Source organism: Oryx dammah, unplaced genomic scaffold, assembly GCF_014754425.2.
Source record: "Oryx dammah isolate SB20612 unplaced genomic scaffold, SCBI_Odam_1.1 HiC_scaffold_18, whole genome shotgun sequence".
Taxonomy (NCBI): Eukaryota; Metazoa; Chordata; class Mammalia; order Artiodactyla; family Bovidae; genus Oryx; species Oryx dammah.
Window position 1 is genome coordinate 112,103,840 of NW_024070202.1, and position 17,753 is coordinate 112,121,592.

Genomic DNA, 17,753 nt, shown 5'->3' on the forward strand with positions numbered 1-17,753 from the left:
AGGACGTTGACAATTCTTCATGGGTCAGCACATTGTCTTGTACAACATCCCATTATCTGAATTTGGCTCATTATTTCTTCATGACTGATCTTGTGTTCAAGACTCTCATCCAGTCCAGGGGCTGCTGAGTGCCCTCCATTGTTTTATATCAGGCTGTTCAGGGTCTCCAGGTGAAGGGAAGAAGTTGGGGAGAGGAGAGGCTTCTGCTGAGAACCACGATTTCCAACCAGCAGAGCGCCCCTGGCTCATGGAGGCGGGGCGGGGGGGGCACGTCAGACGTACAGTCTCCTCCCTGAGCCTGGGGAAAGGATGCGGATCCAAGCAGAGGGGCTGGGGAGGGGTCCTGAGCCTTTGTCCAAGTCCCTGCCCCCAGGAAAGGGAGAGAGAGAGAGAGGGTGCAGCCCGGTGTGGGGGCTGCCTAGTGGCGTGGACCACTGTGGAGCTGGGGCGGGGGGTGGCTACTGGCCCTCGTGCTGCTCAACCCCCTGGCCCTGCCAGCCTCCTTGGCTGTGTGGGGCTAGCCAGGCGAGTGGCAGCCTGTGTGCCGGCTGCGGGCACAAGGGCAGGAGGGAGCCTCAGCTGCCACCTCCAGCCCCACCCCATCCCACGTGCATGTTAGGTGGCCTACTGTTTACCCGTGGCTGGCACTTGTCCAGCACGTACTGATGAAAGCTGGTCTGCTGTGGGGATCAGACTTTTGTCTGATGCTATGAGGGAGGGCGTGGGGAGAGAGAGACGGAGAGATGCCTCCACCAAGAGGGACACCGCAGTGTCAGAGTACTTGGCTGGTACGTGAACTTGGACCTTGGGCTGTGTGACCTACTGCTGATGACCCTCGCATGAACTACACGCCCCCAAACCTACGAACGTTTCTAACCGGCAACTTCTCTCCTAAAATCCATCCTGTTTTCTTTACTCTCCCATCACCACGGCTCTTCACTTAGGGCCTCTCCACCCTGGCCGTGACCTCTGTTTGTGAAGCCCTCTATCAGGACACATTCAACGAATGTGCCTCTGACCCTGGCCTGACCTTCAGCCGCAGCACACACTTGTTACTCACAGAGAACTGGCCTGTGCCAACCCAGTACCCCCTCCCTTTCCCCTACTGACCAGCTAAACCAGCCGTCCACAGATGTTCCTGCCTGCTGCGGGGACTTCTCTCAGGTCAGGAGCTCTCAGTCATCCCCACCTTCCTGCTCGCCACTCTGCAAATTGCTCCCCATCAAGGTGCTCCCTCCCCTCCCCAAAGAAGGAGCCAAAGAATCCTGAAAAGCTGGGGACTTCCCTGGGGGTCCAGTGGCTAAGACTCTGCAATCCCAGTGCAGGGGCCCGGGTTCAATCCCGGGTCAGGGAACTAGATCCCAAATGCCACAACCAAAGATCTCACACGCCACCATGAAGACCCCTGAAAAGAAGACTCCTAAACAGATGGATGTGCCCTAACCCACCCCCACGTGCCCAGGCTTTATGCATCTGCTGACTGACTCAGCCCCACCACCTGCTCCAGGCTCCTGGGGCCCTTCCTACCCCATCAGCATCAATAAAACCTCCTGTCTCCGGGGAGAAAACAAAATGAACAAAACCATCACTGGCTACCATTCACTGAAGGTGAAAAGTGAAAACCACTCAGCCGTGTCTGACTCTTTGCGACCCCATGGAATTCTCCAGGCCAAAGTACTAGAGTGGGTAGCCTTTCCCTTCTCCAGGGGATCTTCCCAACCCAGGGATCGAACCCAGGTCTCCCGCATTGCAGGCGAATTCTTTACCAGCTGAGCCACAAGGGAAGCAGCTCACAACCAGGAGGACTTAGGTTGGAAAGATTTGAGAATAGTCCTGCCCCAAATGAGTTTTATAAAATAAGAATTAATGTGCTTTTAAATTAACATTAGATAGTTTCAGACCCAGAATGCACCAGGCCCTGTGCTCCATCAGTGATGCACTCTTCCATTTCCTCCAGTGAAGCCTCACTTTGTCCTCATTTTGCCAAGAGGAAGGAGAGGCTTCGTTAAGTCACCTGCTCAGCTAGGGTGAGGGGAAGGGCTGAGTTGGTGTCAGATACGCTCTCCCTGGGTCCTCTCTTCCCGGTCACGCTGGGGGCACATTGAATCACATCCTGTAAGAGTGGAGAGCTCTCCTTCTTGTCGCACAGGCCTGCCAGGGGTCTCCTCTTCCTTCACAGGCCCCACTCCAGGGAAGGTTTTCCTTCTCTTCCATTTCTTGCTTGAGGCTGCCGGAGGCCAGTCTTTCCAGTCAAGAGGGAGGGCTGCCTCACCCGCAGGCTCTCCCATGTTTGCCTGGAAATGGCTCCAGGTGGTCCAGGAAAGGATGTATCCCTGGCTGCAGGCCCTGGCCTGAGGGCCTCAGTTCTCATTTCTGTCCTTGTGGTACCATGCTGGTTTGATTTGGAGGATGGTTCTGGAATTGATGCTTCTGAATTGTGGTGCTGGAGAAGACTCTTGAGAGTCCCTTGGACAGCAAGAGATCAAACCAAAGGAAATCAACCCTGAATATTCATTGGAAGGACTGATGCTGAAGCTCCAATACTTTGGCCACCTGATGGGAAAAGCCAACTCATTGGAAAAGACCCTGAAGCTGGGAAAGATTGAGGGCAGGAGAAGAGGGTGACAGAAGATGAGATGGTTGGATGGCATCATGGACTAAATGGACATGAGTTTGAGCAAACTCCAGGTGAGGGTGAAGGACTGGGAAGCCTGGTGTGCTGCAGTCCATGGGGTTGCAAAGAGTTGGACACGATTAAGCAACTGAACAACAACAATGGTTCTGGAAGGCAGGCTGATGAAAAGCAACTGAGAAATGAAGTGAAAAGTGAAAATGTAGTTGCTCAGTTGCATCCAACTCTTTGTGACCCCATGAACCGTAGCCCGCCAGGCTCCTCTGTCCATGGAATTCTCCAGGCAAGAATACTGGAGTGGGTTACCATTCCCTTCTCCAAAGGATCTTCCCGACCCAGAGATTGAAACAAGGTCTCCTGCATTGCAGGCAGATTCTTTACCGTCTGCTGTATCGTGAACAAGGATGCCACAGTCATCATCGATTCCAGCCATCCAAAGATGAATCTGTGAGTCCTGAAGACACCCAGGAACGAGAACAATACCTGAGATCCAGCAGCCACCAGGCTGAAGCCACTCCTAACGGTGAGCACTGAGGAACTCAGGATGTACTGGCCTCAGATTGCTAAGATAATATGAAAGGAATGATTTCGGTGAGCCCAGACTCTTGCAACTTCCCATACATAGAAAAGTGCTACACTCCTTAACTTGGGATATCTTATTTCCTTTAATGAACAATAATCGCTTGATGTTCAGCCTACCTGCCCTTTGTTGTAAAACTTTTATATAACCTGGCTCCTCCACTCGCCTCCTCAGAGCAATTTTCTCAGGGTCACCGGAGATGCTGTCTCCTGAGCTTGAAATCCTAAAAATTTCCACCAAATAAAACATAACTCTCCACTCTTAGGTTGTGGCTGGGTTTTTTGTTTGTTTGTTTCTTTGTTTTTAAGTTGACAGAACTTACGGGGCCCGTTGCTGCCACCTTCTTTTTCTGCCAGGGCCTTCTGTCCATGGAATGCTCTAGGCAAGAATACTGGACTGGGTTGCCATTTCCTTCTCCAGGGGATCTTCCTGACCCAGGGATTGAACCCACGTCTCCTGTGGCTCCTGAATTACAAGGGCATTCTTTATCTGCTGAGCCACCGGGGAAGCCCTCTTTTCCTTTAGCAGCCAGGCATGCAGTGACGTTTCCAATAGTGGCATCACCAGGGATGGTTACTGCCTGGATGTTGGGCACAGTGGTGTTAATAACCTTGACCCTAGCTGGAAGCTTGCAAGTGTCGGACTCTGCCACCCGCTTAGAGGCCTGCACATAACTGGGCTCCCATTGAGTAGGGCTCTTGAGCCAATCCACTGCTGTTTTACCTGGAGGAAGAAGGGGCGAGCTTCCGTCTTCTGAGAATCAGTGGCTAGGAGGAGAGGGGAGTGGGTTTTTCCACGAATCTGTGTTCCTATCTTCCAATGAATATCTCAGGAATGGACCCTCTGCTGATGGAGCAGAGCTCTGGACTCCAGGCAGTAGGAACAAGCCAGGGGTCAGGAGGGCTATTCTTTGAATGGGAAACCAGGCCAGCTGGGTCCTTTGGTGGTGGGAGGAGATTCCAGGAAGGGCAGGAGTCCTGGGCAAGAGGCTGGGGAATCCACTTCACATGTTTTTAATTCTGCTTGCGTAAGCCAAGAAGAGAATGTCAGGGTTCTTTTGATTGCAAGCTCAGAAGCCCAACTCAACTAGCCAAGATGAAAAGGGAACTATATTGGCTCATTGAATTCACAGGAAGGGGTGTCAGATAGGCCCTTCTGAAAGCAAGCGGAGGCGGGGGTAAGAGATACATTGGAAAGTAGTTCCTTTGAAAGTGAAAGTGGAAGTTGCTCAGTCATGTCTGACTCTTTGGGACCCCATGGACTATACAGTCCATGGAATTCTCCAGGCCAGAATACTGGAGTGGGTAGCGTTTCCCTTCTCCAGGGGATCTTCCCATCCCAAGGATCAAACCCAGGTCTCCCGCATTGCAGGCAGATTCATTACCAGCTGAGCCACAAAGGAAGCCCAAGAATACTGGGGTGGGCAGCCTATCCCTTCTCCAGGGGATCTTCCCGACCCAGGAGTCCAACTAGGGTTTCCTGCATTGCAGGTGGATTCTTTACCAACTGAGTTATCAGGGAAGCCCAATTCCTTTGGAAGGTCTTTTTAAAAGGGAGCAAACAGTCTCAGGCACAATGTGGCTCTGACACCTCGGAAAGGAAAGTGGGGGAACGGAATCGTGCAGGTGGGACCTCAGATGGCAATGCCTGAGTCCACATGGGCAGGAAAGGTCAGGCCCAAGCGACCGCCACCCTCCAGTTGGCAGGGACTTCCTGGGGAGAGCTGAGTCTCAGCTCACAAGCTGAAGGGGACTCTGGAGACACTGGTAGCAGCAGGCTGACCGGGCCGAACTCACCCATGTGGAATGGCCTTGGTGTGGGAGGGAAACCCACGAGGTGCATCTCATAGCTGCCACAGAAAGCCCTGAATGCAATGTGGCCTCAGAAATGTCCGGAACCTATGGTTCACTGGATGCCAAGTTTCTCTCCATCTCTCAGTCCCGTTCCTCTCTGTGGTCAGCTCCATGGTCCTTCACTGAAGACCGATCTTGTCCACATGATAAGAAAAAAACGTCCTATAGAAGCTTCCGAGTTTGACAAGTACGGCCTCTGCTCCCCCACTCATGGTGCAAAGTCCTGTGCCCTGCCGAAGGGCTCCAACGGGCCCAGCTGGAGTTGGGGAGGCCTCACCCAACTGGTACGGGGAGAAGGACCATGTGAGTACGTGGCAGCTCCACCCGGCCATGTCGGTGAAGCAGGAGGAATAATGGCGAAGCTCTCCCCAGAAGGACAGATGTGCTGGATGAGTGAAAGATGTCTATTCTGAGCAGTCTGAACATCTTTTTTTTTTTGGTAATGTTTTTTACTGTGGTAAAAGTCACATTCTTGCGCTCCAAAATCACTCTGGATAGTCACTACAGCCATGAAATTAAAAGACACTTTCTCCCTTGAACAAAAGCTATGACAATCTAGACAGTGTATTAAAAAACAGAGAGATCACTTTGCCAACAAAGGTGTGCACAGTCAAAGCTATGGTTTTTCCAGTAGTCGTGTACAGATGTTGGACCATAAAGAAGGCTGAGCGCTCACGAATTGTTGCTTTCAAATTGTGGTGGAGAAGAACTCTTGAGAGTCCGTTGGACTGCAAGACTATCAAACCCTGAAAAGGAAATATCCTGCAAAGGAAATCTACTCTGAATATTCATTGGAAGGACTGATGCTGAGGAGGACACTTCAATCCTTTGGCCTCATGATGTGAAGAGCTGACTCACTGGAAAAGATCCTGATGCTGGGAGAGATTGAAGGCAAAAGGAGAAGGGGGTGACAGAGGATGAGATGGGTGGATGGCATCACCGACTCAGTGGACATGAGTCTGAGCAAACTCTGGGAGACGGTGAAGGACAGGGAAGCCTGGCGTGCTGCCATTCACGGGGTCTCAGAGTCGGACACGACTGAGCGACTGAACAGCAACAAAAGTCTAAAACATACTCTTTCAATCATTTTTGACTGCACAGTTCGGTGGCGCTAAGTACATTCACATTGTTGTACATCTCTCACCATCACCCACCTCCTGAATTCTTCACCTTCTGAAACTGAAATTCTATCCCATTAACCACTAAGTACCCATCGCTGCTCCTCCCCGCCCCCACCAGCCCCCAGCATCTACCAGTGAACTTTCTGACTCTATGAATTCAAGCAGTCTGTAAATGTTGCCTCCACTTCCTCGCTCCAACTTACCTTCAGCCACTCGTAATCTGCTTTTTGCTCCCACCACTTTGCTGAAGCAGCTTTCTAAGTAACCACCAATGATTTCGGAATTAATCAGCCTGATGGGCTTGTGGGAGCTGTTATCATGAGTGGTCAGCTCGGGGCTGGTTCTGGTCGCAGTGCCCACTGGAGCACATGCTTCTTGGGCTTGTCTGTCCATCCCGGGAGCCCATGGCCACGTGTCTCCCTGGGAATTTCCATTTCTGCCATAAACAGAGCAGAACATGACACTCGTATAACAACCACGAGACTGCATCCACCCGGTCATGGCTGATCAAACCTGAATAAACTTGACTTGAACTTAGCCTGTCCCATGTTCTCCTCTAGGAATCTGGAACTGAGAAAGCCAGTCAGTCGTCTGATTGATGGTGGCAGTGTGTGTGGACACTCAGTCGCTTTAGTCACGTCCGACTCTTTGTGACCCCATGGATTGTAGCCTGCCAGGCTCCTCTGTCCGTGGGATTCTCCAGACGAGAGTACTGGAGTGGGTTGCCAAGCCCTCCTCCAGGGGATCTTCCCCACCTGGGGATCGAACCCGCATCTCTTGCATCTCCTGCATTGCAGCCAGAAGCCCCAGTGGTGGCAGCAGGACCTTGAAAACATTCATGCCCACTTGAATGAAGCAGCAGGAAAGCTGGGGCAGGAGGGGGCCTAGCTGAGCTAGCACCAACCACCAGACACGTGAACCGGCCATCTGGATCCGTCCCGGCTCCATCGAGCCTCAAAACCACAAGACGGCAACAACAGCATGAAGGACCCCAGGTGGCACCAGCCGAGAAGCTGTCCTTCGGGGCCTGTCTCAAGTTGCTAATCCGCAGGACTGTGTGCACGTGAGAGGTGGTTGTTTTCAGTCACTCGGTGTCGGTGATAATCAGGCAGCAGTGGAAATCTGGTATAGTAAAGAAGGTGGGTCTGACAGAAGGGGGTTGAACATGATGATGGAAAAAAAAATAAAGTTGCCTCTTGCTTGCCACCCACCTGGTCCAGCTCATTTGATAAACCAGATACATTTGCAAAAGGCAGGTCCCCATGGTGACAGTAGATAAGTCCTTGATTTCCCCCAGGTTCTCTCAAGTGCCTACCTGAACTCAGACAGACGAGAGTTCCCGAGCATCTCCCTGACCCCACAGCGATGGGTCCCCAAACAACTGCTTTCACAGAGCTGTGGAAAGCTCAGAAGACTGTTCTCGAAACCCTGATAAGAGATGACTAGCACTGACCTCAGGAGGAGAGGAGAAGCCTGTGACCTTGACTGAGAATAGAAATGGGGGCGAGCAATCACTGCTTTCTCTTCTTCCTGAAACAAAGCACAACAGAGCCAGATGAGATGGAGCGGGTGGAGCCGGCAGCTGCTGCAGCTGCGAAATGAAAAGCCCTCATCAGACTGTTCACGAGGAAGGGGTAACTCACGGGCAGGCAGGCCCTGGGCTTCCTGGTTCCGACCCAGGCAGGACCTCCCAGGCTGTACTTCCAGCCTCCACACCCAGCCAGGTAGGGGGAGCCTTCAGTCTGGGCCCAGAGGTGAGGTCTCAGGGTCCTCTGGCTAATGGAGACTCCCGATCTGGTCCCAGTCTCAGCCCACTTAGCTGTAGGCTTGCATACCCCACTCTCTCAAGCCTGCTGAACAAGAAGAGGGTTGCAGAGCTGGGGAGTTGTTTACTTTGGCCCCACAGTTTCCCCCCTCCTGTGGTGGGTGCTCCCAGGCCCAGGGTCACAAGGAGAACCGGACACCTGCCAGTAGGGCCTGCCCTGGCAAAACTGCGGATTCCATCTTTCCTTCCCTCCCGCCCTCAGCCCCAGGGGCCCCTCTCCTGGTGGCTCAGAGGTTAAAGCTTCTGCCTGCAATGTGGGAGACCTGGGTTCGATCCCTGGGTCAGGAAGATCCCCTGGAGAAGGAAATAGAAACCCACTCCAGTATTCTTGCCTGGAGAATCCCATGGACACAGGAGGCTGGTGGGCTACAGTCCACGGGGTCGCAAAGAGTCAGACACAACTGAGCAGCTTGACTTGACTTGTTCTTATATGTGAAGGATGAGGGGTTAAAATTTCAGAGCCTCAGAGACTCTGAAGGTGATGAGTGGGCTTGGGTCGGGGTGGGAGGATCCATGTGCCTTCTGAAATTACATGCAAATTCTTGGTTTTGTTTGTTTTAAATATTTACTTATTTGACAGTGCCATGTCTTAGTTGTGGCATATGAACTCTTAGCTGCAGCATGTGGGATCTACTTCCCTGACCAAGGATCGAAACTGGGCCCCCTGCATTGGGAGCTCAGAGTCTTAGCCACTGGACCACCAGGGGAGTCTCCAGTCTGCTGTTTTTATGCACATTTTTCTGGGGAGAGTTTTCAAATATCTTACCCACCTGCTTGGTGGTCCACAGAAGTTTAAGGACCACTGGTCTATTCCCAGGCTCCTCCAACACCAGCGTTCTTACTTTCCCTTCTGGTCCCCTCTGCCAAGTGAGGCTCTTTCCTCCGCTGCGTCTGTGTGCCTGTCTTTGTATCCGCTAGCGCAGGTATAGAGCATCTGGAGGAACAATAAACAAAGGCCATACGTTACCATATGGCTAGTAAAACGTAAAGTATGTGAGCTACACCAGACATCTGACTCCGAGAGTGGCACCTGAGCAGTAAATTTAGCTTTAGGCATTCTGGCAGCCAAGGGAAAAATGGATCGCTGAATATTCATTCTCTCTCCGGGATCTGTGCTTTGGCCGTTACCCTGACTTAGTCGAAGCTCTGACTGATAAGGTGGATTCTAGGCACCAAAGCTCCCAGGAGAGAACAGATGGGTGTGCTCCTCTTCCACAGCTCAACAAGCCCCCAGTGAGGTGGGTCCGGGAATCCAGATAGTAAACAAGATGGCCTGCCCTGGAGCTGCCCCAGCTGTTCTGGGGAGACAAGGCCTCACATCCCTAAATGCTCAAGCATGATAAACCTCTGTTTCCTTACCTGTGGGATGGGGATAAGCCAAGGGGACTTTGGAGAATTAACTAAGAGCCTAGGTCACAATAAGCACTCAGAACATTTTGTTGTTCAGTAGCTCAGTCTTGTCTGACTCTTTGCAACCACATGGACAGCAGCACACCAGGCTCCCTGCCCTCCACTGTCTCCTGGAGCTTGCTCAAATTCCTGCCCATTGAGTCGGTGATGCCATCCAACCATCTCATCCTCTGCCACCCTCTTCTCCTCCTGCCTTCAGTCTTTCCCAGCACCAGGGTCTTTTCCAGTGAGTCGGTTCTTCCTATCAGGTGGCCAAAGTACTGGAGCTTCAGCTTCAGCATCAATCCTTCCAATGAATATTCAGGACTGATTTCCTTTAGGATTGACTAGTTCGATCTCCTTGCTGTCCAAGAAGACTTTCAAGAGTCCTCCCCAGCTCTACAATTCAAAAGCATCAATTCACATCCATACATGACTACTGGAAAAACCATAACTTTGACTAGATAGACCTTCGCCTATAGCTGGAGGCCAGACCGGATGGGTGGACAAATCAGTAGTCCAGGTGGTCGGCAAGCCTGGGCTTGGGGGTGGCCTGGGCTTGGGCAAATGTGCAGGAGGACCAGTTGGCGTGGGGAGCGCAAGTATGTCAGGATGCGTGGGCCTGTGTCCCAGAGGAGAGGATCCCAGAGCCGGCTACTGAGATAGTTGGCCTTGTCCACCAAAATACAGCCCTTCTGGGAGGAAGCTGGGCCACAAGGCAATCTCTGGGGGGCCCTGAAAACCGTCCAGGGAAACCGCGAGTGGAGAAAGACCAGCGAGGGTAAAGGGTCTCTGAGCTACGCAGAACTGCGTGGCTGGGCTGTAGGGCCGTGAGGTCAGGCATCTGGAGAGCCTGACTGCGATGCCCCAAGGACATTACGTAAGGACGTACGTTACGTCAGTCTATGCTGCTGCTGCTAAGTCGCTTCAGTCGTGTTCAACTCTGTGCAACCCCATAGACGGCAGCCCATCAGGCTCCACCGTCCCTGGGATTCTCCAGGCGAGAACACTGGAGCGGGTCGTCAGTCTATGACGTCAATGCAATTCCTGGTCTTGACCAAGAGCGTCCCTGCTAGGAGGCTGCACTCATCCTAGCCTACAGGTCTATTCTCTGTCAAGCAGTTGGGAAAGTGTTTCCTAAAAGCCTACAGTCAAGCCCCCTCTGACGGCAATGCCTTGTTGTGAGGAACCCAGGGTCCCTTCCTCTGAGAGCCCTGCTTCTCCTCTGCCTGAGGCCATAGTACATCACTCTGCCGACAAATTTCCCCAAATTACTACCCCCAGGAAAGGACAGGATGTCTTGCATAGTGGAATGTAGATGTGTCTCTGGTTAAGGAAATACCCTTCAGGCAAAGCAACCTGTCTCCCCTACTATGAGGCAGCGTGAAGGTCTCCACCAGCCTTTGGGAACCACTTCCCTCCTGGAGAGTGTTTGCCATGCTGGGACCAAAGGCCACACCCCACCACAGCTCCCAGGAGGGTTCTTGACTCTCAGGGGGCAGAAAAAAATGTTCACTGTGGGAGACCAGTCATCCCACTTCAGTCTGCCCATCCTCTGTCTCTCAAAATGCTGTCCAGAAGCACCTTCCCATCTCAGCCCATCTGTCTGACCTGCACCCCTAGCCTTCAAACCCACTTACCCCTCAAGGCGGCATCTCCCCATTGGACTCCTCTATCTTATATCTCCCCACACATAAACTGTAGAACAGGCGCATGCATGCGAATGCACACGTGCACACACACCGCACACACACCACACGCACACATACACCGCACACACACACAGAGTTTACAGAAACACTGAACAAAACAGTCACGTTTGATGGAAGATCGCTCATATCTCAGCTCCTCCTGCAGTCTCCTAAAAGTCAACTGTGCTTTTTCTTCGTTTACAGTCATGTCAAGCTGTTTTACTGCTAGAAAAGTAAGAAAATATAAATTTTAAAAATCACTTGTAGAGTCAAGGAACTCGAAGTGACATCTTTGTTATCATTGTTTAGCCTGTTTGAACGCTCCACTGCACGTCCCCAAAGCTCGTTCCCCAGCCTGTCACCCGGAGGCAAGAGCTCTGGGGACCAGTCGAGTTTGATCTGAACTATGCAGTGCTTGCCCTCCTCCCGCCTCGGTGGAGCCAGCCCAGCCCCTCCCAGCCTGTGTGTCAGTTTCGCCTCCTCCACAGTTGGCACAGTATCTGTGTGAAGGTTCCTGCGATGGGCAGAAATGTGTCCCTTAGAGAGAGGCTGAAGCCCTTGCCCCTAGGGCCTGTAACCGTGACCTTATCTGGAAACTGGGTCTCTGCAGATGCGATTGAGTTCAGGTGAGGATGTTGGGCGACCCTAATCACTAGGACTAGGTCCTGAGGAGAAGAGACACACACACAGACACACAGACAGAGAGGAAGAAGGCCATGTGAGAACAGGAGGCGGTGGCTGGACAGATGCTGCCACAAGTCGAGGGAGAATGAGGCTTGCCAGCAACTCCAGAAGCTTGGAGGGAGGCCTGGAACAGACCCACCCCAGAACCTTTGGAGGGAACAGGGCCCTGCCCACACCTTGGCTGTGGACTTTGGCCTCCAGAGCTGAGAGGAGGAATGTTTTCCATCCTTCAGTGTGTGGGGCTTGGTTCCAGGAGACCCAGGAAACAAACAGAGTGTCTTTGGTGAAGGAGTCCCTAGCGCAGACTTGGCTTTTAAGTTCCCCTCTGTGTGTGCAGCAAGCAGGCCACTGTCAGGCGGTTCTCAGATCCCGGGCTGGGAGATGGGCTGTGCTGGGTGGTGTCACTAAAGCCCGTGTGATACAGGCTTTTGTCCCAATTGCAAGTCAGTTCTAGCGGACAGCCACCCTTCTAAACAGACCTTCATATCCCCACGTAGGGGTACTCTATAATTCACCATCACTTCTGGAAAGGGGACATTTTGCAACTGATACATGAGCTTGCTTTCAGTTGCTTCCTGCTTTTTTGCAGGGCTTTGCCCCTGAAAGTGGTTTGCTGCCTTGGGCAGAAGCCCCTTCTCCTCTCCCAGGAGACAAACACCCATTATTGTGGGGGGTGAAGGTGACTATGGCACCGAGAGCCTGGTCCAAGCAGGTGAGGTCTCAGCGAGTCACCGCCCCCCCTTGCAGAGACCCCTCCTGACCCTCCACATGTACTTCGTCGCTCTTCACCTTCATCCCATGGTCCTTCGTGTAAAAGTCCCCTGCATGCTGATCACCAGACCCATCCACTGAGCGCCCTGAAGACCAGGAACATGAGGGACCTCTCTGCAAGGAGACCGAGTCTAGTGCTGGAAAATACAGGCTCTAGGGGAATGAAGGGCTTTCCTCGTCGCTCAGTTGGTAAAGTGTCTGCTTGCAACACAGAAGACCCAGGTTCCATCCCTGGGATGGGAAGATCTTCTGGAGAAGGAAATGGCAACCCACTCCAGTATTCTTGCCTGGAAAATCCCATGAACAGAGGAGCCTGGCAGGTTGCAGTCCATGGAGTCACAAGAGTCAGACATGACTTAGCAACTAAATCACACACACACACACACACACACACACATACGGGAATGAAAGTCAAAACCCCACTGAGAGGTCACTGCATACTTGCTAGAATGGCAAAAAACAGTCAGTGTTGGCTAGGAACAATTGGAGCCCTTATACACTGTTGATGGGAGCATAAAATTTGCTTTTTTATAAAGCTTTTTAAAATGTGGATCATTTTAAAGTCTTTATCGAATTTGTTATTAATACAATATTACTTCTATTTTATGTTATCTATTTATTTTATTTTTATTTTTTTTTTGGTCCTGAAGCATGTGGGAGCTTAGCTCCCTGACCAGAGGGATTAAACCCACACCTCCTGCACTGGAAGGCAAAGTCTTAACCACTGGACCACCAGTGTTAGTCATTCATTCATGTCCGTCTCTTTGCCCCCATGGACTGTAGCCCACCAAGCTCCTCTCCCATGGGCTTCTCCAGGCAAGAATGCTGGAGTGGGTAGCCATTTCCTCTCCAGGGGATCTTCCCAATCCAGGGATCGAACCTCGGGTTCCCACACTGCAAGCAGATTTTTTTCTTTCTTTACCTCCTGAGCCACCTGGACCACCAGGGAAGTCACCGCAATTTTTTTTTTTTTTAAAGCACAGGCTCTCAAAGCAAACCACTGCATTGCTTTCATCGCATACTCTGTGTCGCTTGTGCAAGTTACTTGGACTTTCTGAGCTTCTTTTACCTCATGAGAAAACCTTGACCAAGGACAAGGATGCCCACTCACAGGGTGGTGGAAAGAAAAACAGGCCAACACTTGTAAAGCCCTTGATTCACTTAGGGCTTTACTGAGTGTACTAAGTACACTTGAGAGTACTTAGCAAAGAGTAAGAATTAAACACATTTTAGTTTATAACGAGTATTTCTATTCCCATCATCTCACAATGCTGGACACACAAGCAGGTACTCAATGCATGTTTGCTGAATGAACGAAGGAAGGAATGACCTTGTTCGAATGACCTAATTGCTCTGTACTCAGTTTCCACATCTATAAAATGGAGATAATAGTGGTAGTGATTGTGAATTTTGGCTGTATTTCATAGGAATGGTCTACTTTCAGATACTGGAGGAAACTATATTTAAAGCACAGCAGGTTGGCTCCTTCGCTGACCAAAGTGGGAAGGCAACAAGTTAGGAATGGTGGATGCCTCTTCACTGGTGTGGATGCTTGAAGGAGCCTGCTAAGCCATAGAGATGGTCTCAAAGCCCCAGGCTGGTATGAGGAGCTGTGCTCTGTTCACCACTGTGCTCTGACTCGGGAGGGCAGCCTGGCTCTTCACCTTTCTCCACCTTCCCCAGCACAACAGTCATCAATGTCTGTGCGGCTAGCGTCCACCTAAGGTCTCCCAGGTCTTGCATATTTAAAACAACTGGAAGTTTCCCTTCCTCTGCAATTTTCTGGAAGAGTTTGAGTAGGATAGGTGTTAGCTCTTCTCTAAATTTTTGGTAGAATTCAGCTGTGAACCCATCTGGACATTGGCTTTTGTTTGCTGGAAGATTTCTGATTACAGTTTCAATTTCTGTGCTTGTGATGGGTCTGTTAAGATTTTCTATTTCTTCCTGATTCAGTTTGGGAAAGTTGTACTTTTCTAAGAATTTGTCCATTTCTTCCACATTGTCCATTTTATTGGCATATAATTGCTGATAGTAGTCTCTTATGATCCCTTGTATTTCTGTGTTGTCTGTTGTGATCTCTTCATTTTCATTTCTAATTTTATTGATTTGATTTTTCTCCCTTTGTTTCTTGATGAGTCTGGCTAATGGTTTGTCAATTTTATTTATCCTTTCAAAGAACCAGCTTTTTGCTTTGTTGATTTTTGCTATGGTATCTTTTGTTTCTTTTGCATTTATTTCTTCCCTAATTCTTAAGATTTCTTTCCTTCTACTAACCCTGGGGTTCTTCATTTCTTCCTTTTCTAGTTGCTTTAGGTGTAGAGTTAGGTTATTTATTTGACTTCTTTCTTGTTTCTTGAGGTATGCCTGTATTGCTATGAACTTTCCCCTTAGCACTGCTTTTACAGTGTCCCACAGGTTTTGGGTTGTTGTGTTTTCATTTTCATTCACTTCTATGCATATTTTGATTTCTTCTTTTACTTCTTCTGTGATTTGTTGGTTTTTCAGCAGCGTGTTGTTCAGCCTCCATATGTTGGAATTTTTAATAGTTTTTCTCCTGTAATTGAGATCTAATCTTACTGCATTGTGGTCAGAAAAGATGCTTGGAATGATTTCAATGTTTTTTGAATTTACTAAAGCTAGATTTATGGCCCAGGATGTGATCTATCCTGGAGAAGTTTCTGTGTGCACTTGAGAAAAAGGTGAAATTCATTGTTTTGGGGTGAAATGTCCTATACATATCAATTAGGTCTAACTGGTCTATTGTATCATTTAAAGTTTGTGTTTCCTTGTTAATTTTCTGTTCAGTTGATCTATCCATAGGTGTGAGTGGGGTATTAAAGTCTCCCACTATTATTGTGTTATTGTTAATTTCCCCTTTCATACTTCTTAGCATTTGTCTTACATATTGTGGTGGTCTTATGTTGGGTGCATATATATTTATAATTGTTATATCTTCTTCTTGGATTGATCCTTTGATCATTATGTAGTGTCCTTCTTTGTCTCTTTTCACAGCCTTTGTTTTAAAGTCTATTTTATCTGATATGAGTCTTGCTACTCCTGCTTTCTTTTGGTCTCTATTTGAGTGGAATATCTTTTTCCAGCCCTTCACTTTCAGTCTGTATGTGTCCCCTGTTTTGAGGTGGGTCTCTTGTGAGGCCACCATCACCTTAATACCAAAACCTGACAAAGATGCCACAAAAAAAGAAAACTACAGACCAATATCACTGATGAACATAGATGCAAAAATCCTTAACAAAATTCTAGCATTCAGAATCCAACAACACATTAAAAAGATCATACACCATGACCAAGTGGGCTTTATCCCAGGGATGCAAGGATTCTTCAATATCTGCAAATTAATCAATGTAATACACCACATTAACAAATTGAAAAATAAAAGCCATATGATTATCTTAATAGATGCAGAGAAAGCCTTTGACAAAATTCAACATCCATTTATGATAAAAACTCTCCAGAAAGCAGGAATAGAAGGAACATACCTCAACATAATAAAAGCTATATATGATAAACCCACAGCAAACATTATCCTCAATGGTGAAAAATTGAAAGCATTTCCCCTAAAGTCAGGAACAAGACAAGGGTGCCCACTTTCACCACTACTATTCAACATAGTTTTGGAAGTTTTGGCCACAGCAATCAGAGCAGAACAAGAAATAAAAGGAATCCAAATTGGAAAAGAAGAAGTAAAACTCTCAATGTTTGCAGATGACATGATCCTCTACATAGAAAACCCTAAAGACTCCACCAGAAAATTACTAGAGCTAATCAATGAATATAGTAAAGTTGCAGGATATAAAATCAACACACAGAAATCCCTTGCATTCCTATACACTAATAATGAGAAAACAGAAAGAGAAATTAGGGAAACAATTCCATTCACCATTGCAATGAAAAGAATAAAATACTTAGGAATAATTCTACCTAAAGAAACTAAAGATCTATATATAGAAAACTATAAAACACTGGTGAAAGAAATCAAAGAGGACACTAATAGATAGAGAAATATACCATGTTCATGGATCAGAAGAATCAATATAGTGAAAATGAATATACTACCCAAAGCAATCTATGGATTCAATGCAATCACTATCAAGCTACCAATGGTATTTTTCATAGAGCTAGAACAAATAATTTCACAATTTGTATGGAAATACAAAAAACCTTGAATAGCCAAAGCAATCTTGAGAAAGAAGAATGGAACTGGAGGAATCAACCTGCCTGACTTCAGGCTCTACTACAAAGCCACAGTCAGCAAGACAGTATGGTACTGGCACAAAGACAGAAATATAGGTCAATGGAACAAAATAGAAAGCCCAGAGATAAATCCATGCACCTATCGACACCTTATCTTTGACAAAGGAGGCAAGAATATACAATGGAGAAAAGACAATCTCTTTAACAAGTGGTGCTGGGAAAACTGGTCAACCACTTGTAAAAGAATGAAACTAGAACACTTTCTAACACCATACACAAAAATAAACTCAAAATGGATTAAAGATCTAAATGTAAGACCAGAAACTATAAAACTCCTAGAGGAGAACATAGGCAAAACACTCTCCAACATAAATCACAGCCAGATCCTCTATGACCGACCTCCCAGAATATTGGCAATAAAAGCAAAAATAAACAAATGGGGCCTAAATAAAATTAAAAGCTTCTGCACAACAAAGGAAACTCTAAGCAAGGTGAAAAGACAGCCTTCAGAATGGGAGAAAATAATAGCAAATGAAGCAACTGACAAACAACTAATCTCAAAAATATACAAGCAACTCCTGTAGCTCAACTCCAGAAAAATAAATGACCCAATCAAAAAATGGGCCAAAGAACTAAACAGACATTTCTCCAAGGAAGATGTACAGATGGCTAACAAACACATGAAAAGATGCTCAACATCACTCATTATCAGAGAAATGCAAATCAAAACCACAATGAGGTACCATTTCACACCAGTCAGAATGGCTGCTATCCAAAAGTCTACAAGCAATAAATGCTGGAGAGGGTGTGGAAAAAAGGGAACCCTCTTACACTGTTGGTGGGAATGCAAATTAGTACAGCCACTATGGAGAACAGTGTGGAGATTCCTTAAAAAACTGGAAATAGAACTGCCTTATGACCCAGCAATCCCACTGCTGGGCATACACACTGAGGAAACCAGAATTGAAAGAGACACGTGTACCCCAGTGTTC